At 42.3% G+C, this 23,742-nt stretch overlaps 1 protein-coding gene across 4 annotated transcripts in view; it reads left to right on the forward strand.

Moving 5' to 3' along the window:
* Positions 1 to 2,647: 2,647 nt before the first annotated feature.
* MFSD6 (major facilitator superfamily domain containing 6) overlaps positions 2,648 to 23,742 on the forward strand; it is a 598,811-nt gene continuing 577,716 nt past the window's right edge. Inside the window, exon 1 of one of the 4 annotated variants that reach the window (XM_069615672.1) lies at positions 2,648 to 3,205. The gene's annotated coding sequence lies outside the window, so the exon portion shown is untranslated. The remainder of the gene's footprint in view (positions 3,206 to 23,742) is intronic. The other 3 variants (XM_069615671.1, XM_069615669.1, XM_069615668.1) reach the window with 3 other exon arrangements.

The following is a 23,742-nucleotide window of genomic DNA, read 5'->3' on the forward strand; positions in this document are numbered from 1 at the left end:
TAGCTTCACTGTAGAAGGTATTCCAACATCATTGAGTGTGCCCTAATAGCGTCACTGTGTTAAAGTTGAACTTAGAAAGTGTGCCCTAATAGCGTCACTGTAGAAGGTATTGCAACATCATTGAGTGTGCCCTAATAGCGTCACTGTGTTAAAGTTGATCCTAGAAAGAGTGCCCTATAGCGTCACTGTAGAAGGTATTCCAACATCATTGAGTGTGCCCTAAAAGCGTCACTGTAGAAGGTATTCCAAAATCATCGAGTGTGCCCTAATAGCATTGCGGTGTTAAAGTTGAACTTAGAAAGTGTGTCCTTATAGCGTAACTGTAGAAGGTATTCCAACATCATTGAGTGTGCCCTACTAGCGTCACTGTGTTAAAGTTGAACTTAGAAAGTGTGCCCTAATAGCGTCACTGTGTTAAAAGTTGTATTTAGAAGGTATTCCCAACATCATTGAGTATGCCTGATCGCATACACTTTACTGATTACCACAGTATCACACTACTATGCGTACTCTCTCATATACACCACCATTCAACTAGAACACAGCAGTGCTAGGACACATTCCGTAAAGCTGTTCTCATACTAACATGACTCATCAAACTACCCATCATCCTAATAAAACACAGCTAGATAGCACATACCGGCTAGCTTAGGTGTCTCCTAAGGCCTAACGCAGCCAGAACTCAATCTGGATGTCCACCGTCCAGACTGAACACATTCAACTGATCTCCTCAGCACCATACCTACCGCTAAGAAGCAGCTATCATGCAACAACCACACCAGCTGTACACATACCTGGTGCGCTCACGTACTTTACGACTCTCTCTCTCTCAACTGACTTGAACTGCAGTTCCCGAGGGCGTGCAACATACCAGCGCCTTGAGATCATACCAATGATACATAAGGTGCTATACAAATGCAAAATAACATAACATATTTGTTCACTATGCAAACTTTTGTTCTCTGGCATGCTGTGTATTAGGCCCATCCTACCCTCATCAGTTTTAGTAGTAAGGACTTTAAATGGGATGGCCGGGTCTATGCAAATCAAGACCCCTCTTGCATAAGTTGAGTATGTGGAGTCCACAAGTACACTTCCCGATGCCCTCGCCAAGTTCTGTTGTTTCTGTGCATCTAGGTGTGTCTCTTGCAATAGTGCTATTCCAACTCTATTCCTCTTAATATACATCCTTATTCTTCGGCTTTTAACATAACTATTTAAACCTCTGACATTCCATTTCATGATTTTGACAGTTTCAGCCATTATGTCTCGAGCCCAAGGTATCATGTGAGCAATGTATCTGGTATAGTCTCTAGAAATCCTTGTGCATAGTACACTCAGCATCAATCCACTATATGCACTACCCAATACACATTGCAGAACATCTCTGCCATCAGAAAGTAACTATCCCCTACGATAAAATGTGGTGTAGCTGCACACATAATGTTTCTCCTAATCTCAAAACCACATCTCAGCACCAATCCACTATATACACTACCCAATACACCACACCTCTGCCATTAGAATGCAGCTATCCCCATGATGAATATTCAGCTTAGCTGTACACATAATGTCTTCTCGCATGCATGTTGGGAGGATAGCTCATGGGCAACGTGCTCACCTTCGAAACAAGACGCCACGGAGCAACACAGTTTCGAACCCTGGTCCACGCTTAGAAACCTCTGGGTATTAAGCGTGTTATAAATAACCTATCATCTCATACTCTCCAGACTACCTCTCTGGACCCACCCACTTGCCTGCTCGACGTTGGTGCCACCCCTTCTTACCTTCATATTGGCTAAAATGCACACACGAATTCTATAACTGTGACGAATTTCCCACACCTTCTGGCCCCCAAGGGCGTTCAACCTACAGCTCATTGAGACCACACCAATGGTGAAAGGCGCTATACAAATGACAACATTACATTCATAACGACACTCTAATACAAACAAGTCGGTCCTGTTACAAAGGAGATTGCCATACGTAATTGGGCATTGTGAGCCATGCACAAACTGCAGCAGGTTTGTAGCGGTTTTCAGACAAGACATAGCTGCAGTTTCCTTCCAAGCCCAAACTAAAAGCAATTAAAGGAAGCTGTGTAACTCCGCGTTTCGTCTTCTAAAGATTTATGCATAAAACACGCTGCTCTGTTACCAAAAGTGTCCATTGGATGCCAACGTACAGCCCAGAGACATGTAGGAGAACCATGCATTGTACATTGCACCTTCCATCACTCTCTTTCCCCACTGTAAAGCCCAGTGAAAGCAGCGAATTGGTCCACAAAGCTAAACACAAAAAAATAGAGACATCCATTTGTTGCCCCAATCTTTCACTCCTTCAGTCAGCTCTAATGCAAGTTATTACTCTTAAAACAAAATACTCTTCTTGGCCATACCTTACTGCGTTTAAGTAACGGAACGGGCTTTTAGGAGTTAAATGTGGGCAACTTTTATTCCGAGAACGTGCCTTGCAATTGAATTTCCCTTTACTAGCCAAGTGCTGCCATTAGCTTTTTCCTTGTGTGGGGGTGCTGCATGGAGCAAATGTACATACAGATCGGAAATAGAACCTTGTAGTTTTAATATAGATTGTTCCATTGAGGTGGGGTAGACGTCGTCAAGAACAGGCAGTCTCTGTACAATTATAGTGAATAACTGTTAGTAGAGGCGACCACTGCGGATGCATTTGTTCCGTTCCGCGGTGTGGCACGAATAACCCTGCTCCTCCCCGCCACACTCCAAACTGCCAGTACCAAGGCAGGGAAGTGCGGGCACGAAGGAAGGCACCCAGCGAGGCGGTCCACTCGTCCTCCCACCCTTGGTCCGCCACTGGCTGGGCAGCTGAGCTCCGTCAGGCACCTGAGGCTGGAGGCGGGCCTGGGTGGGGAAAGCGAGGGTGCCTGCGGGGAGGAAAAGGCTTGGCCCGCAGCTGCCACCGCTGCAGAGAGGAGGGGAGAGGGCGCGGAAAGGAGGGAGGTAGAGGCGGCTCCCGTTACCTGCCACTCGGGTTGGCTTCGTTTTGCCAACCGAGGACGAGAAACTGGTCCAACCGGTAAGTGGCGCAGAGTGGCCTGCTATGGGAGAGCAGGTTGTGGGCTGAAACCGTGGACGGGAGAACAACGGAGCTGTGCCGGGCCCGTGCGATGAGCAGCGGCAGGCGGACGATGATGACGAGCGCTTGCTCTCCGGAAGACGGACAAGAGGTGAGCGTGGCTGTTGTTATTATTACGGGGTCTCCAGCGCCACCCCTATCTCTGACCACCCCTGGGCAACAAGTCCGGTCCGAGGGGGTAGGAGGGAGGCGGGGGGTTGGATTTCGCTGTGGCTTCGAGTATCAATTAATTCACTGCCGCCTCAGGAAGTGCGCAGAGTCGGGCCGGGCGCAGCACACTAGGTACGGCTTCCTGGTACATGTACCACGGGCACACAGCCTTCCTGTGTAATGAAAGACTAGCCTAGTTTATTTACCGTGGGAGGCGACACAGTCATTCGACAGAGTACAGAATGTACCATAAGCTAGATTGTAGAATTACATTTCTCATATATGTATTTACCACTTGCTAAACACAGCATATTCTGAGACTGGTACTAGTAGCATGAGGCACAGGCATACGCGTAATACCCGTGTGACAGACACATTAGTTATTTAAAAAAAAATGTATGATCTAGTTTTGTTACCCCATCACTTACCCCACTGCCCTTTCCTTGCTGCACTTGCACGCTCTGAATAATCACAAGGGTTCGGCCGTCCCTCTCCCGCTGTATTTTTATGTATATTTTAATTGTACTGCTATCCCATGTTCCCTCCCTTTGGGCGCTTTGAAACAGAATTTATTTGCTGTATAATGACCTAACAAGTAAACAAAGACTTTACACACATGTCCACATAAAACAGTAAGCATAATAAGAGCAACATTCATCATGAAATGTCACAAAACATAAGTACAATTCTTAAAACCCACCTTAAACCTAAAACAAATCAGTTAAGGGCAAAAGCAACTTTACAAAATTCATGACAGTAATTACCAAACGATCACTGGGGGTTAATAATACATTCAACCACAGCATTTCCAAAGCAAACAAAGGGCGACTGTTAAAATATAGCATAAAGGATTCTTCATGTACAGCAGTAAGAGCCAAACAATCAACAATGACATGCTTCAAGGTTTCACTAGTAGTAGGTTTCACAAATAAAATACCTGTGTGACAGACGTCACGCCAATAAGTGATGTATCTATCTAATAAGCACGTGTGTGAGCACACTCACATATGTCTGATGTGCAGAGATGGCTTTGTGATTATATAAGCATATACCTAAATCTCGCAACCTAGGGGCATACTGTTAGAAGGGGCTTGGTGTTAACCTTGGACATCATTTCTCATGTATTGTTGAAATCATGCTCCATTCATTATGCATCTATGCTCCCTGCATTATGTATTCTAGTTACAGGAGAACCCAATTGCCATCTTTTGAGAAGGGTTCCAGATTCTAGGAGGAGGGAGTTGAAGGAGGAAGGTGAGAGGTGGACATTGGGGTCCATGGCTGGGGGCGGTTTCTCCTGGATGAACCTACTATATGAATAGACCCTTCAACTCAAGCAACGTTTGGTGAAGTGCATTATTTCAATTTAACACATACTTAGTGTGTAGTTGAGAATTGCACAGATCCTTTCAGTACATAATGTTGCTCACACTTCCTTTATTGTAGTAAGAGACATTAAACAACAGACACATTCTCCGTTGATAGTAAGTACCGACAGAATCCAATGTGAGAGGATCTATGCCTTATTTTATAAAGTACTGAAAAGAACTTGTTTGGCAAGCGAAAGTGATCTTTGAACTAGAAACCAACCTGGACATCTTGTGTGAACGGACCAGTCAGACAGCAGAGGGGTTGTTCTCCATCCTTAAGGGCTGGTAGGAAAGAGTTTTTCATAGACATTCTCCCACTGGAGCCTGACAAATGTGCTCCTTCCTGTATTATACGTGATCAGCCACATTAATTCACTAAAATACTAGGGGTAGCAGAAGTTACTTCACAAACCTTGATGGCATAACTGTATTATTGTGACCAATAGTAAATATAGAATAGAAGCCTATAATGAATTTTAGGAAAATATTACCAGAAATATTATTGAATGTTTGTAGGTATTATATGTAATTTGATTGTTGTGATATATGTATTGTCGACATTTTGTACCAGTAACTCTTGTAACTTGTATTGTTTACAAAAATAAATGGTGAAAGGTTTATTTAACTATATCAGGCATTTCTGTGCAGTAGGCGGTAGCCCCCAGCCACCACTGCCACAGCTACTGCCACAGCCCATGGCAAACCCAAAACTTGCCCGCAGATCACAACCTGCCCCCTGAATGAGAGAACGCACAGCACACCTGGCCTCACGGTCCACCACCACTACCATCTTCTCATTTCCCCCAGCAACAGAATTTTGTAATGTGTACCTCCAACACTGCACTATGCCATGCCACTTACCCTTGCCACTAGGTCTGTCCACAGGTAGCCACCCTGGTTAATTCCACTCAAGTCTTGATGGACCCGCCCTCTGCCAGGCCACTATCAACACCTCTCCGTTGCCCCCTCCTCAATACTAGATCCTTGACTGCCCACGTTCATGAAATCCTAGATCTCATCATTCTTGACAACCTTGACATCCTCGCCCTGACTGAAACCTGGTTGACCACTACTGCTGTCCTAGCTTTATCCATTGCAATCCCCACGGGATATGCCATGCTGCACTGTGACAGGACACTCAATAAAAGAGGCAGTGTTGCCCTTATTGACAAGGATTCACTCGCTCTGAACCCCATTGACACTAGCCCTCTCCTCAATTGTGAATTGATTTCAGCCAAGCTCAAACATTCTGATAACTCCACCATCACCATCACCTTCCACCTCATCTATCAACCACCAGGCCCCATCAACACCTTTTGAAGCTGACATCACCCACCTCTTGTCAACCAAAAGTAAGCCCACCACCCAATTCCTACTCTTGGGTGACCTCAATCTTGGATTCAATTACCCTACGGACATTGAGGCCATTGCCTTATCCAACTCCTTGGTAGCCTTAGGCTGCACCCAACATATCTCTTCCCCCCAACACACTCACTTGGTCGCACCCTAGACTGGATTGTGTACCACAACAGTAACATCTTCATTTTATCCAACTCGCTATGTCCCTGGTCAGATCACCACACCGTCACCTTCACCATCCCTATCCCCACTACTCTAGCTAATCTAGCAGTTGCCCTGTCTACCATCCTGGCCCGCAGCACCCATAACCTGACCAGCAAAAAGGTTATCCCCTGCCACCCACCCAGGATACTACCAACCCACCGGTTGAAGACTAAAACACCTTGCTTAGTAAGACTGTTAACCTCCTGACTCCCCTTAAAACCTGTAAAACCAAAAATACATTACACCTTAATTCTTGGTTTACCCCATATCTTTGTGCCATCCGAGCCACCAAAAGAGCTGCCTAAGCCGCCTGGCACAAAGACCCCTCTGTAGCCAACATAGTCTGCCTCTCTCTGAAATCTCACATAGTTGCAAAGCTGCCGCATACCACAAAAGAATCAACATGGTGGCCTCTAGCTCCCGCAAGCTGTTCTCCATTATCCGAGAACTGGAGACCCCATCACTCTGCCCTCTACCATCATGAAAGACAATGCCTGGTGTAATAGTATCCAAGATACCCTTCCAGGGAAGACCACACAGCTACAAGCTCAAATAAAAGCCAGGCTAGCAGGCATACCAGCCACCTCGCCTAGGGCCCCTCCACCCAAAGTCCAGAAAGATATCCCCCTCTTCCAGTTCCAACCCATCAGCACCTCCACCCTCGCTAACACTATCGAAGGTCTCAAGCTCTGACGATGTAAAGGAGATACCTGCCGTGCATCACTGGTAAACGAGTGTGCAGATCCCCTACTCCCACTTATGGCCGCCATCATTAACTTCTTGTTTGCCACATGCACTGTCCCCTCTACCTTGAAAGAATCCTGGATATCCTCACTACTCAAAAAAACTTCACTTGACCCTGCTATCCCGACCAACTATTGTCCCATAACAACTGTCCCCTTCTTTTAGAAAATTATGGACAGAGTTGCGTACCTGCAAATACAGGCATTCCTTGAACGTCACCATATTCTGGGTACTCAGCAATCTGGTTTAATTTAAGCACAGGGACTAAAATAGCCCTCTTAGACCTTAAGAATCAGCTTGATGACGCAAACGACCGCTGCACCTTCTCACTACTGCCACTGCTTGACCTCTCTGCAGTGTTTGACCTCGTGGACCACGAGATCCTTTGCCAGGCCCTCATCTCCTCTGCCCATTTCTCTTCTGAAGCCGCCAAATGGGTTGCCTCTTTCTTGGCCAACAGAACCTCCGGAGACGCTGCTGCTAACTGACTCCTATTCCCTGTGGCTCCCGTACACTCTATAATGTGTACACAAGGCCTCTAATGTAAGAAAAGGCATGGCATCAAAGTAAGACAGACACAAGTGATCACAGTTCAAGTGTGTTTATTAAACTGTAAAATTGGTGGGATAAAAGCCTAATCTAAACCTAAATCTAGGATGGGAGCAAGCTATGACCATCAAAAATAACACTACTGTCGTAGTGGAGTCTAGTCAAATAATAAGGGCCTGTACAAAAGAAAACAATTGCCAATCCTTACCGCTATGCTACAAAAGAGTATGGGATAATGTTCACAAGAAAAGAAGTGTTCACAAAATTATAAGATAGTATGTTAAGGCCTGGGTCTCCCTTCCCCACGGTTTTAGCATGGGACAAGGCGGTACTCTCGAGCACAGCACACTCCTGGGCTTCTTCGGCACAAGCTTATAGTTCCTTTTCTCAGTATCGGGGCCTTATGTGCCCAAATCTGCTCTCATGCAAAGTCTCTTGCTTCAGAGGGCCTGATAAGTCAAAACAACATAATAAAAGTCTCTTCTTTTAACCTTTGTGTCAGGTGTTTACCCCTCACCCTTGGATCCCCCTCAGCCGGGCTCTGATCCTTCTCTGGCAGGCTCAGAGCAACCACCCACTGTGAACATCCCCGAGTCGGTTTCATACTTGTCAACACAGGGCAGTTCACTTAGCTTCTTTACAATATACATTTCCTGTAGCTTTGCTCTTGGATTTCCCCATCGTCTTTTATTCACAATCTCCTTCGCTTGCAATATTCAAACAAAAAGACTCAATGACTTTTTAAACAACCCCCTTGGTTTAGTGAGTTGCCCCTCATCCGGGTTCAGACCTTCTAAAGCACTTGCCAATCTTAAATAGAGACTTCCGAAGGGCGATTTCGTCTCACTGGGTCACTGTTAGTCTACGGCAAGTGCAGGTTTCACAAAATCGCAGTTCGCATGCCGTTCCCCTCAGCCGGGTGCAAATGCCTGTTTCACAATTGTCACAACTTCTGCACTGTGTCAAGGACTTTCGATTGCACAAGGGATTTGACATGACCCTTCTATGATCACCTTAACACTTTATACTGGCCTTCCCGTGGACTCTTGGTATTTGGAGTTTCTTTACTCACAATTTTCAACACAGTCTTTTTGTTCATGATAGGGCTACCAGTCGGAGACCTTTGACTGAGCGCCCACATGGCCCACAAGTTTGTTCACAAAAGACCTCTTGTTTATTTATCTTAATGCTGCCACTGCAACCTTGAGCCTAACACAGGCCGGTTGACTATCAGGTTTTTTCGACTCACTGACTGTACTGAACTCGTTGGCGGTTCACTGGTCGCTGGAGTCAAGGATGGTACCACGATGCCAACCACATCTCCCGCCCTGGCTATCAGTGCGGGAGGGTGCCATGTACCGGTGACGTCCGTCACATCATTTTCCAGCTGAGATTCCCAGTCTTGTGTTCCTTTCATCAGAGGCTTTGCAGGTCTGGGTTGAAAAGGGCAAGGACAACTCCCTCCTTGACATCCTTTCAGGTCTCGCAGCCTTTCTCCTCCGTTTTAACTGCCGTCCTGGAATGGCTGCTTCCTTGTGCGTTCGGCCTTGCTTGGAGTGTCCTCCCGTTCTCTGCTTTTTATCTCTATGGAGAAGGGAAAGGGCAGCGTGTGTGGTTGTCGGAAATTGCCTGACTCTGCCTGACTCTTGTGTTGGGATATGTCAGGTAAACGGCTCAGGCCTTAGTCCATTGTCGCTCACGGTGTGAGAAAGTGTTTGTGTAGGAAAAGGGGAAGGGGATAGAGTTTCTATTTATCCTATTTGACAGGACGGGGAAAAGGTGTCATAAGTTAGGGGATACCTCGTCTCACCCTTCAGTGTCCCACTTCCATGTCCCGAAGACCCCTCATCCAGGTGATCCTCCTGCACTTGTCCACACCCAGGAACTGGATCCAATAGCGATGGCCATGTCCTGGCCACCTGGATGACAGATCCCCGGGGACTAGCAAGTGAGATACCTCCAGGTTTCAATCCTGGAGGGTGTTAAGGATTCTAATCGGGCGTCACACACCAGACTAGGACTCTTGCCACTAGCCTAGAATGCAGCGCACAATTAAAACACTTACTTTATTTTACTAATGATTCAGATTGAGATGGCACCCAACCCGTCTCACACCCCCATTTACAAATACCGGGTCACAATGGGCCACAAACCAGTGCGGTGGATAGTAATACAATATTTATTTATTTTGAAAATCCAAATGAAATCACACAATTTAATATTGGGCAGCAATCACCAGTGAGGTGATAATAACACTGTAAAATGATAGAATACACTTGGTTTGACCTTCTACTATAACATATCCAAAGCACAAATGAATGGGAGCAATTTTACTGTTCACGTAGATAGCACCCCAGTTAATATTTCCCCTTGCATTACTCCCTCAAATCCCTATTAACCGAATTTTGAGTCGGGTATACTAGGCAGCAAACAGAATTAAAATCTGACCTTTCCCCACGAAATGGGAGGCAAAATCGGATTTTAAAACCTTTGCAATTGCATAAAATAGAACTCGAAATTACTAAATATTTAATTTAAATGTGCGGTTGAATGAATGAGGGAAATATGAGTTATGACGGTATCAGGGATGTAAGAACACTAGCAACTACAAGGCAAGGTACCAACAACGGGCATACAGTTCAAAAATCTACTTTGAAGTGACAACACAGTGCAGCCAAATCACACGCATAGAAATTACATTTGCTAATTTGCACGGGTTTAAATGTCAAAACGGTTTGAAAAACAGGTGAAATAGACAAAATCGTAATGCGTTTTTTCTGCTGAGGGACAGATGTACATCCCAGGGATAATATGAAAGTTAAAAGGGAACTCTAGAAGAATGACTGGATGAGATTCTTAACAGGAAAGGAAATTCGGTTTTAAAAATAAAAGCAGTTGACAAAATCGGTTTAAAAAGGAAAGCACAAGTCTTACAGAAACTATATTTTAGTGGCTAGAAAAGAGAGACGCCACCCGCGACAGAGGTTACTTTGCAAGTGTAACCCCTTCGCGCTTTGTGGCTCTTTATTTGGGAATTAATTAGTTTAATCAAAATATTACTAAGGACTTACACAAGACAGAAATGTGCAGTTGCATGAATGAGGGAAATATGAGTTATGACAGTATCAGGGATGTAAGAACACTAGCAACTGAAAGGCAAGGTACCAACAAGACAGAAATGAGTGGAAGAATGGCGCCAACACTTGGAGATCAAAGACAGGATGCACAGAGAACTCTGACAGTTTTAAGGATTTCGGCTAAGGCAGTTATGGGATTTCTATTGGGTGGACCCTAATACAAGGTACAGAGCAAGGGAAGCAATCTTCGGTTGTTGGTGAATGGATATACTCGCAACAAGCACTTGAATGGGGTATTTTGGGCAGCACACTGGGTTTCTGGACAGCAGGGCAATATCTGGTCACTAGTCACAGCGGCAAGCTCTCCCAGCGGCAAGCTCTCCTAGAATAAAACAGCTGGGCAAAGGTCTGGTCATGACACAGCAGCACCTCCGCTGGATAGAGCGGATAGCGAGGCAAGCAGGCAGTACTGGATAATCCCACTGAGGATGCAGACACCTTTCCCCTTTCTCCCTGAATCTCTTGGGATTTTTAGTGGGGTTTTTCTGGATCAATGGTCCTGCCTGGATGGGGTAGGTTATGCTCTGGCTTGACAGTGGAATCTGGAATCTTGCTGAGCGAAGATGGAATATGTGGATGTGCAGGAGGTGGAAAATTCAGAAGAGAGTGTCCTTTGTTTCTCTGGATCTCCCCCTTTTTTTATAAGGCGGCTGACATCACAGGATTTACCATGGGGGCAGGCCTTTGGATTGACATGCCTCTAACAACTGGATTGGTTAGAGTTTACTGTTACCGCCTTCCTGTCAACCAGTTGGGCTTCAAGGACATGACATCAGTTTTATGGTGTGAGCTTAAATTGCCCATGCCCTCCCACAGTCATTTCTTTTACCAAAAATCAATTATGACATAAATTGCACATTTCTACAGCTGTGGCATTTTTGAAAATCACATAGGCAAATCACACATTTCATATAGAGCATGGCGTTCCGACCCGCAAGTCTGTACTTTGTCATTTCGCCCTCCTAATAATCTTTCGCACTTTTCAGTGGGAAATATTTCACCTAAAATTCTACAATTCTATATATGTGTTCCTATTATCACAGAGCATGTTTGCATTAAAATTTAAAGTTGCACCATGTACACTTCTAACATGAATTACATTTTTCTGCCATTTGCGTCTCCTACATGCTATGGACAGCCACAATATCTTGTTTTAATGCCACAAAAATTACATTGAAACTGTTAAACTTTTGCATTCCTGCGTTTCCTGGTTGCAGAAATAAAGTCTTAAAGTTTATTAATCCAGTCTTTTGCCCCAAATGGCCGGCATTGCCTTCCAAATAAGGGCATTTTTTTTAACCCACAGCCAACTGTCAGGCAATCGCCCTGTGTGTCATGGATTTGTCTTTGAACCTCTCCAGTTTAAGTTGAGGAGAGGTGCTGCTTAAAAAGTCACACCTACGTGTCCCAGAAATCCATTGTACCCTCCTGGAGCACTGCCACAGAGTCTGATGAGGGCGTGAAATGCTTCAGCCCTGCCTGTTCATAGGCCCCAGATGCTGATACACTTGGGGAAAGGTAGATCCTGTAGTCCATCCTTTGAAGCCAGGGCCTAAAAACCTGTCCTGCTGGTTTCACAGTAACTTTATTTATTATTATTTTTTCTTTCCTGAACCAGAAAGCAAAACTGTTGGCATTAAACATCCTATATATGTTTTAACACAAACCACCATCACATTTCTATGCAAAGGCACTGCCTTCATTCAACCTTTCACTTTTAAACAGATCTTTTCTTGTTTGTAAAAAGCACCAATTTACACATGGTTCATTTTTCCTTTGCTGTCCCTTTCAAATGCAGATTTTCCTGGTATCTTTATTCTGAGCATTTACTTGGCCATATGCAATTTCTACTACACAGGAATCTGTTCAAAGCAAGGGTCCAATGAAACTGGCATGAGCAAAGGGAGAGAAAGCGTCTTCTGAAGGATTTATGTGTGATATTTTGTTGCAATGGTAAAGCATTTTTGCGTACGCTGAAGTGAAGTTCTTTGTTATTTCACAGATCTTGCCTGGCACAACCTGTCATTCAATGAGAAATGCCCCCTTTTTGCTGGAACACAACCTAAATATGGAGGGACCTAACTGGGTCTGTAGGGTATTTTGTGTAAATTTGGGGCCTAGCGGTATTTTTTTACCGCCAAAAAGCCAAAAATAAAGTAATTCAGCAATAATCACTCCTTGCATTCAGATTGGGTTTGGTATTATAGTAATATAGTAGATTTGCATTATTTCAGTACACAGATACATTTAGTTGGTATGCATTTTGTTGTGGTATAGTGATGAGCATAATTTCTTTGTTTTATTTGTGGCCCCAACATACAAAACCCCTTTCTTTTGTTTAGACAGTTCTTGTGATCTCTAGAGGCCTCAGGCTTCTACATTATTCAAGAACACCACATTTTCATATGGGATGCCACTTATGGCTGTTATCACTGATTTATCTACACCAGTGAGCTATGCTTCCATAACGTATTCACAATAACATGTGGTATAATCACTAATTTATTTACATTAGTGAAACTATTTCCAGAGGCCTCTCTTTCTGCTAACTCATATACGTCCAGCAAACTATTTCATTATGTTACACTCAGAAAACACACACACATATATACAAAGAGTGGAACCACGCACACAGCTATTTATAATTGCTCATAACATTACTTTATCTGCATAGAAACTTGGCGCTTTAAGCATCATTCCTTCTATGGCATAATATTTTTTTTAGACACCAAATGAAACAGAAACAAGAATACTCTTAGGCAGACTGTGTTATCACAATTTCATTTTAAAATGATACATTATCATTCGTGAAACAATCCTCTCTGAAATAAAAACATGAGAAAGACAAAATGCAAGAACACTACGAATTTCATTTCATAATTGCACAAGAGAGAGAAAAAATTAGATAGTTTGTTTTGCCTTCAGCTGGCAACATTAAAATGTGTCATTTGAACACAGTGAAAAGCTATCGCTACACTGCCTGTCTAAAATAGGTCTCATGCACATACCGCACCCTCGCTTTCATACAAGATAATTACAAGCGAGTTGTAGCTGTTTAGCACTCGAACTCCCCGGACTTGTCGCTTTCTTTAAATGGCTCAAGGCTTTCCTTCAAAGCACACCAGCGAGGACATGCAGTTCTGATCTGCGGTCTCTCAAGCCGGTGCTTATTGACTGGAATCTTCAGCCTGGGAAAGTCAGCAATGGACTGGGACGGCACCTCTCAATCAGGAAACCCCATAGAAACTCCAGCCAGGTCTTCCCCGGAGCTGTGTAAAATGTCCTCTGCCTTTCTTCCTCCCCGAAATGTACCAAGAGACCTCTGTTACAGCCCTTAAGGTGACGTGTCACCAATGAAAATGCACAATAATCTATCCTCCTCTTTTAACAATGGCTTGGCTTGTATGGTTTAGAAACTGTATCTACTCATTTCCTTGCATGCAGATTTCGCATCCAGCTAACACAGTGAACAGAGAAAAAAAAATGAATCCAAGTGCACGTTTAAATGACTTTCAGAGCCTGTCTTTTCCACCTCATGTTGCCCTGGAGAACACATTATGATGTTATTTGATTAAGATCATGTTAGTACTGTTAATTATATTAGTTCATTAATTCTCTGATGTGTCTCCTGCAACCGAGGCATTTCAGGAGAAAAAAAAATGGTGCAATTGCTTGTACCACATTATAGCAATACATTAATCCCATGCAATGGTGCTGTGCTCCCAAAATACGCTAAATAATCCTACATATCCCCTCCTTTTTCTGAGAATTTTGGCAATGGTCCAAGCCACAATTGGAAGAAATCCAACTTGCTCCCTTTCTTCTTTTTTAAAATGTAACAATCCAATACAATTAATATTCAGGTGTGAAAAATGAAAATTGAAAAAGCACTGTTCAATCATCATAATATTAAAATTCATTTTTTTAGTCCATCAGTTCTTATAAAATGTTCTATATTTTTCTTTCTAATGGAAGTGTCCATAGTCCAGTGTCTTACTTTTGTACTTAAGTTCAATCACAAAATAATAAAATAAAACAAATAATTAAAACAAAGAATTAACATTGCAGATTAAAATAATAAATACGTGGAACACCATACTCCAGGACACTTGTCTGCCTCTGATATGTCCCGACCAGCGATGTCACATCATTTGGTTCATTCGGGTACTCTTCCATCTTGGCACTCTTGGATCCTTTCCCCATAGGAGTCATCACTTTTTGGCATTCCGGTTACTTTGTCTTCACCTCCACCCGGAGGCAGGTATCATTCGATCTTCATCCAGGGGACTCCAGGACTCCATCGTCTCCCGTGACCTCCGGTACAAATATGTTAATATTCTAAACCAAATAGAAAAGAAACAAATTAAGTACATAGCACAATACTAACTTAACCCTTTTGCCAAAAATAAAACATGCTTTATATTTCGCCCTTTTTCCTCTTGCTTTCTGAAATTAAACATAGGTTAAAGAGAAAACAAACATACATAAAACAGCATTCAATATTTAATACATTTTCACACCAATTCCATAAATTTTTGCTTCAATTTTTTTTTAATATTCACATATATTACAGTGTTTATGTGCCATTATCATAATCAACCATCTTTATTTAACGTCTCTGCCACTTCTATTGACTAAACCCATTCACTTTACCTTTTTATGTTCAAGGGACTTTATCTGCTTCTACACGCTCAAGTTGTTTAATCTCATGTTTAGGGTGACATGGTTTTATTTGATTTACGTGAACAAACTGCTCTGTTGCTGTTTCACCTTCAGTCTTCAAAATTTTATAGACCACAGGAGAGACCTTATCTATAATTCGATATGGCCCCTGCCAGGCTGCTAGAAATTTGGAATTTTTCTGTTTACCTTTTCCAAAATGAAATTTATACACCTGATCGTCCACACAATATTACTTTACTGACTTCTTTTTATCATAATATGACTTTGCACTGTCAGCAGCTCTTTCTACGTTTTTCTGTACAAAAGCAAATGCATGTTGTAAATGCTTCCTCAGTTCATCAATGTATTCATGAACTGTGGATGCGCTCACAAGTGTTTGCTCATGTCTCCTGTATAGCAGGTGTTGTGGTAACACCATTTTCCTACCTGTCAAAACTTCATGAGGGCTAATACCTGTTGCTTTAGCAGGAGTTGATCTGATTGCCATCAGAACCAAAGGTAAGCATAAATCCCAGCTGGAACCTGCTTCTGCCATGAATTTCTTTAAAATGTCCACAACAGACCTATTGCTGCGTTCAATTCCACCTGAAGATGCCGCCCGATATGCAATATGTAGCTTTCTCTTCAAACCCAGTATTTGCCATACCTTACTCAATAGAGCACTTGTAAAATGACTTCCTCTGTCTGATTCTATTCTTTGTGGCACCCCAAACCTTGAAAACACATGGTTCACCAGCAATGTGGCTGCTGTTTGCCCACTACAATCTGGTGCAGGAATACACTCAATCCACTTCGACATGAAACATACCACACTTAAAATATACCGGTTCCCTCTGCTCGACCTCTTTACAGGCCCTACATAGTCTATTTGCAAATCTGAACATGGAAGAGTTAGGCCTCTTTTCATTAATGGAGCTCTATGCATTGGTGAAGCAGGTTTAAATTGGGCACATACTAGACATCCTCTAGTATATAATTCTACAGCTTGGGACATATGTGGCCAATAAGCATAATCTTTTAGTATTTCCATTGTTTTCTGTGAGCCTCTGTGGCCTGCAGTTATAGCATCATGCGCATGGTGTAGCATTAACCCTCTGAATGAAAGGGGTACCACCCACTGTATTTGTCCTGTTATGGACTCTCTAATCATGAGTCCATCGTGTAGTCTTATTAATTTTTTATTCTTTAATAGCACCCTCAACTCTTCTTTTCCCATACAATCATTTTCTGTTAAAGGGTTTTGTTCAGGATCTATCAAATGATTATAATAGATTCCCAAAATTCGATCATTCTTTTGTGCCTCAATCAGATCTTGATATGGTGTATCATAACTCCACTGTACCACTGGTTGATCTGTCTCCTTTGTCGCTTTAGAACGTGTTACTGCATCAATTTGTATTTCACCCATTAAATGTTCAATAGGTAGCAATTCTCCCATCACAGCCCCAATTTTAGCCAGGTGATCTGCCTTATCATTTCCCTCCTTATCCTCTCCTGGAGTTTTCAAATGCCCACGAATTTTCCTCCAGTATATTGTTAGATCATTTTCTGACACCAATTTGTCTATGGCTTGTATCATTTTTCCATGTTTAAGTAGCTTTTTATTGTATGTAATCATGTCTCTCGCTTTCCAGCCAGATAAATATTCCACAAAGCTATTTAGTGTGTAATCAGAATCCGTCACCAGGACAATTTCACTAAATTTATTATCAACTGCAGTAGCAATTGCTTTATAAATGGCTGCCAATTCCGCTACCTGACTGCTCCTAGCACCAATTCTCATCCTTATACTCGGGACACCTTCACACTTCAACCAGACGTTCCCTATTCCTTATCACTGTCATTTTCAATGTGAAAGGCACAACCATCAACATATACAGCTGGCAAGTCTTTGCATGTTTTTTCATCAAAAGATTTATGTGGTGATTGTTCAAATTCCTGCCAATTAGGTTCCACTTCTATTTCATTTGATACTGGTTCAGCTGCACAGTCATGTAAATCTGCTAAACCTTGAGCAATTGGGCTTTTTTTATTTTGGCCATATCTCACTTCTACAGGAAAACCCTGTAATGCTAGCGTCCATGAAGTGATTCTGGACTGCGCTAAATTACCGGACCTAATTCTTTTACTCTCTAAAAATTGCAAAGGTTGATGATTTGTCTCAATAATCACCTTTTCTCCCTGAACAATGGGGCGGAAATGTTGTAGCGCCCACACAGTGGTTAATAGGGCCTTTTCACATTCATTGAATTTAATTTCAACTTGGGAAAATGCCTTACTTGCATATGCAATGGTTTTGTGATTCAAATCATGTTTTTGTGATAACACTGCTGACATACAATGTTCAGAGAAACCTATTTCTATAAAGAAATCCCTGTCCTTTATGGGATATGCTAAACATGGTGCCTTTACAAGACATTCCTTTATGTTAGCCACTGCCTCAGACTGCTCTTTTTCCCATTTCCAGGGTGTATTCAGTTTAAGCAGTTTAGTCAATGGTTGAGTGATTTCAGCATAATTTTCAATGAACTTTCTGTTATAGCCTGTCATTCCTAATAATCTTTTTACCCCTTTCACATTTTTAGGATCTTTTAGTTTCTGTATGGCCTCTATTTTCTTCTTTTGTGGATTTAGTCCATGTTCAGTCACTTCATGTCCTAGACAATTCACCTTTTTCTTGCACCATTGTGCTTTTTGTAAAGATACTTTGGCGCCTGCTTTCTGCAATTGGCCAAGAACATGTCTTATTTCATCAAAATGGCTTTTCAAGCTTTCATTTTTTTATCAGGACATCATCCACATAAATTATGGTTCCTCTTTCTGCTGCATCAGGCATAGCCTTTCTCAAAAATATGCCAAATTCACTCCCACTATTGACATACCCGAATGGAGTTCTAACCCATGCGTATTGAGTCTTATCAAATGAAAAGGAAAATAAATTCTGTATCTCCTCTGCCAATGGCACACACCAATATCCAGAGGTGAGATCTAATGTGGTGAACACTTTTGAACCATGTACCTGAGCTGATCAATGAATGTCAGTGGCCATCTGGATACTGGCACTCTTTTATTTAACTCTCTCAAATCTGCACACAGTCGCATTGACCGTTTGGTTTTAACACACCTAATATAGGTGTATTGGATATGCTATGAAAGGGCCTGATGATTCCCAGTGACTCCACATTTTTAATAATCTCTGCCAATGATTCTAAACATGCCAGCGGTAGTCTATACTGGCGTACAAATACAAGTGTGGCCACATGTAAATTAGTTAGCCCACAATCATAAGCATCTTTTGCAAATACATCTTTAAACTCCATAAATATCTTCCTCAATTCATTCCTATCCTCCTCATTGTCACATGCATCCGCTAACAAAATCTGCTCCTCTACCATTTTGGGGAATTCTGGAAAATGTTCTGGCATGGGAATCTCAGCGCTTTCCTCTAATTATGTGGCTGTGTCTCTTTGTAAAGCTGCCACATTTAAATGTTTTGTCATATCAGCTTCCACTTCAATGGGCTGATTTTCTATTTCATTTTCATTTAAGTAAAATGTTATGCAATCCTCTTGATGACAGCACACTGTCTCGCTTGAATGATAATGGTACACAGAATGAATTTTAAATATCCCTTTGGGCTGAGATTCCAGGTATTCTGGAAATTCACCCTTAGCATCTACATACTTTTCAGGCATATTTCCAATCACCATGTTATTTAGATCAGCTATGTAATGTGATTTGTGTATGGCCATTCCTGCTGGGGAGTTTTCCTCTAAATGAATATTCTGATAACCTCTATTATTCACCATAATTTTTACAGACCCTTCACCCACATCTACCAATGGAATGTATTCATAATCCAGGCCCTGCTGTTTTATGGATTCATTCAGACACACAAATGCATCAGAATCTTTCATCTGCTGTCCATTTTTGCACTTCAGTGTTATTGCAAACTGCTTTGTGAATTCAGGGACAACAGTATATTTCCTCATTTGTAATTCAATTGCATAAGGGACCAGCTGTGCGCAATGATAAGCCCTTCTTTTGTCTTCAAATTCAGGTGCCGGCCCACCTATCCGTGACCATATCTTTTGATTAAGGAAATCTAGCACCATACACATTCTGTGCATGATGTCATTGCCCATGTAAAAGTCATTGTGTGTTCCGCACACTATCCAAACATTATGGTAAATTGTTTTTTGTCCAATGCTAATTTTCAGCATGCATCTACCTGCAATTCGGTTTTCAAAGTCTGGACTGTCCAAACCAGAGACATACTGGTTTTTAATCCTAAATTTCGGGATCTCCTCCCTTTCCATTATTTTTTGCAACAATTTCTCTTTAATGAAGCTCCTTTCCTGTTCAAGCGCTAAAGTGGCTTTTGTTGTTTTAGAATAGTCATTTATCCCAACATGAACCCATGGTTGTTCATCTTCCATGTGTATTTCAGCAAGAGTGGTAATGTGTTTTTCTGAACCTGCTGTAGGAGCAGTATTCTGTTTGCATGTCTTCTCTTTTTAAATAAAAACGTAAGGTGTGCTCATCTATGGCAGTTTGCCATTCTTTCCTTGGGTCTAAGTATATTTTTACAGGTAATTTTTTATTTTCACTCTGCATCTTGTCTTGACACATTAATATAACGGTGACGCTAGGTATGCAACTATTCTGGAGATACACCTCCACTGCATCATTTATTTTTGCAACGGTGTGACATTCATTTATATTGCTGTTTTGTGATTTTAGTTTCTTAGGTCTCAATGGTTTTTTTTGTTAAGGACCACAGTACTCCATTCACCCCATTTATGAGCGGAGATAATCTTTTCAGGCAATCTGTTCCCATTAGAAATGGAATATCACAAATGGATGTGACCAATACCTCCTGTTTCATTCTGTGTTTACCTATCTTTATGTCAACCTCGGTGGCGTCTATAATAGGCACCTCCTCCCCGTTAAAATTATGCACTGGACCTTGATTCTCCTCTACTGTGATCTGATTCTGCGGGGATCTCCCTTCATTGATACTCTTTACTAATTCTTTAGACATAATTGTGGCCTGTGCGCCAGTGTCAATCATTGCAAATGTATGGCATTTTTCTTCCACAATGATGAGAGCATAATACCTGTCTTCAACTTCCTCTAATACACATAGGAAATGCGAATTCTTACTGATTTCAGGGCTCACCTTTCTCAGGCCTTTTTCACTTTTGGCTAAGCACATCGGTAAATGGAAAGACATTTTTCCCTCCTTTTTGCTCATTCCTGCGTGAGAGACTTTATTCATTTCCCCATGTTCAGAGGTTTTTTGGAGTGTGGCCACCGTTCGCCCATCCATCCAGGTATCATCAGAGGTCACACTACAACCCTCCAACTGAACATGTGTAACAACATCACTTGGCAATTTGTCATTGTCTAATTCTGTGCATTTGTGATTATTCAGTATGACACCAGCCCTTTTAACCTCTTCAAAAATATGTGGTTCAAAGAATTCTTCAGGTGATTGACCTGTACCCTCCTTTTGAGTATTTCTTTTTCCAGCCTGTGTTTGGTCATTGTTTGGATTGCCCAGGGAAGGAGCTATAGCATCGCCACTTACTCCCGGTTCACTGGTATTCCCCATGCATGAGTCATTTTTCTTAAACCTGTCTCTTTGTTCTTTTGGATTTTCAGGTTTTCCTATTTCATTTGTACATATTGCCAATGTTTGATTTAGTTCTAGGTTAAACCGTACCTCTCTTTTAGAAGTATTTGCATTTTCTGTTACATGTTCATGCACCGGTATTTTCACTTTTAAATCATTAGGCATCTCAGAGTCATTATGCAAAATTACATCAGAGCAAACTGTCTTTTCGGCGCTGCAGGTATCATAAGTACTTAGTCACTTTTCAGAAGCCCCCCGATCATCGCTATGGCCATCTGCCCCCTCCTTCGATGACTGTTTTTGTGTTGTGCAGAGCTTTCCTATTTGCTCAGCCAACATTTTCACTTAGGCCTCGAGGTACTGGAATCTTTCCATCCCTCTAGAATCCTCTCTCTGTGGCCTAGATCGATATTGGTTGTTTTCTCCCTGATTGGATCTATTCTGATACCTCTCAGGAGAATGATTTCTATTGGGATGGTTCCTGAACTCTTGATTCATTTGCGGAGGGGAGCGGGGTGCACCCATCCTTCGGTTGTAGTCCCCTGGTGGGGAATCATTGTACTGACGTGAAGTGTAATTCATGTTCTGTCTCATGTCTTGTCTCTCAGATTGTGGGTACTGGCCCCTATGTTGATTCCCATTATCAGCAAATCGATCCACATATCGGGCTCTATCCTGATTACCATATATCATGGTATTGGGATCAAATCTGCTTTGTGTCCCCAATGTCTGATAAGGACCATCATTTCTTTGATCCTGATTTTGTCTCTGGTTATTGTTCATACCCGACATATCAGGTCGATAGCCCAGGCTATCTCCTAAGTACTTGGGGCTGATGTAACTCTCCCTATTACTAGGATCATGTGATTGGAACATTGGTGCAGTGTGTGATGACCTTTGTTGATTACCCCTCTGTTCAGGTGCCAAATTATTTTTACTTGGACTTTGAGCAGACTCAAGGGACATTTTGGCTGACCTGATTTCCATCACTGTTGCTGAGGGTTCTTTAGATGTAGGTCTAGTATCTCTTATTTTATCACTTTCTCTACCCTGACAATATAGTACCTCATATAGTTTTGTGCTTTGGTGTACAATCCATTCCAGGGACTTGTCACGGTTAAATTCAGTCAGCCCATAGAAGTAGGCAGTTTTAAACTCATTGGAATTGGGGTCAAAAGATGCATCAAAGCGAGAAAATGCTCTTTTTAAGTCTTGTAAAAACTGGCAAGGGGATGTATTAGGCCCAGCAGTGATTCTATAAGCGACTTCCTTTGCCTCCTGCAATGACTGGAAAGGAGAGAAATGACACCTGATCTCTTTTTCGAACTCCGCCCATGTCATATTCTGCTGTTCATTCAATCCTCTTATAATACTGGCCGTCGGGGCATCTAAAGTTAAATGAAAATATTGCCTGTACTGTTCCTTGGGTATCTGTAGTGCTTTAAAAATGTCATGAACCGCTTCTAAGTGATCCTCAATACAGCATTCCCCTCTTATTTTAAATGGTTTGATCAGGGCTTTAATGGATTTCATTATCTTTATGGGGCTACTTTTTGCAATGCATGGAATTGCACTACTTGGTGACTCAACCCTGGTTCGAGGTGTATGGGATTGGTGGCGGCCCCAAATGGGAGTATCAAATCCCCCAAGGGCGCTGCAACCAAGTTCAGTCACCGGCCCAGTCACTGGGGCACTAGCCCTTTGGGTCGAAATAGAATTCACCTCAACTCCATTGAATGTGGTACCCTGCCGCCTCTCCTGGGACCTGGGAATGCACATTCGGTGTTCTAAGTCCTTACACTTTTTAAGGAGCCTGTTTGCTTCGTTTTGCAAATAGTTGTTTTCATCACTCAATTTATTAATTACCTCCTGCATGTCGCACATTTGCATTTGGCACTCATTAAATTCTTTATTCCTCTTGTCTCTTTCTTGAAGCATTTTAACCATTTCTTGCTCCGCATTTTGGAGGTCACTTTCTTTCTCATAATGTTCTTTTTGTAAAATCTGCATCTCTGACACAACCTCATCTTTATCTTGTCTAATGTGGTCCACCAATGCTTTTAAGTGTACCAATTCTTGTTCACTGTCCTCAAATTGTTTCTTGCTTTTGGACAATTGAACATCAAAATCTTTGCATTTAAACTGCATGTCTTTTTGGCATACATCCAATTCTGCTCTTAACATTTCCTGATTTTTACTTGCCCCATCTAAATCAGTCTTTAACCTGTTAATTAGCTGGGTGTCATTTTCTTGCATTCGCAGGGACCTATTCAAAATAAACCAGATTTTGGCGCGTAGGCGTATCAAACAGTCTTTCTCTGCATTTTTATCGGCTGCATTTAATAACCTTAGAAGGCAGACCTGAATTATGCTGCCTTCTGCAAAAATATTGTCTAGTTTCTCTTTCTGCACCTCACCCTGAATGCGGTCATGCCATTCTGAGGTACTGTTTGATGACCACGTCCCATGTGCGAATAACTTTGCCTCTAAATATTGCACTAGGTCTGAGAATGTGGTTTCCCTTGGAGACATTCTGAAATTCGTTTTTAGTGACACACTGCTATTATGAAATGGGTTCCCTTTAATGTACAGATGGCGGTGTGAGACACACTTGCCACGCCCAGTAGGTGCTCTAGGATCACTTTCCCGGCCAACGCACCATAAATATGTAGGGTATTGTAACGCTCACCTGATTCCCGTAGAGGCGCCGGTCTTGACTGGGCGTATACCGTATCTTCAAAGGTGATGTGTAACACACGGCTGGCTCTTTGGGCTGGACCTCTGTGCACTGTAT

Source organism: Ambystoma mexicanum, chromosome 9 (assembly GCF_040938575.1).
Source record: "Ambystoma mexicanum isolate Mex_15411 chromosome 9, UKY_AmexF1_1, whole genome shotgun sequence".
Lineage (NCBI taxonomy): Eukaryota > Metazoa > Chordata > Amphibia > Caudata > Ambystomatidae > Ambystoma > Ambystoma mexicanum.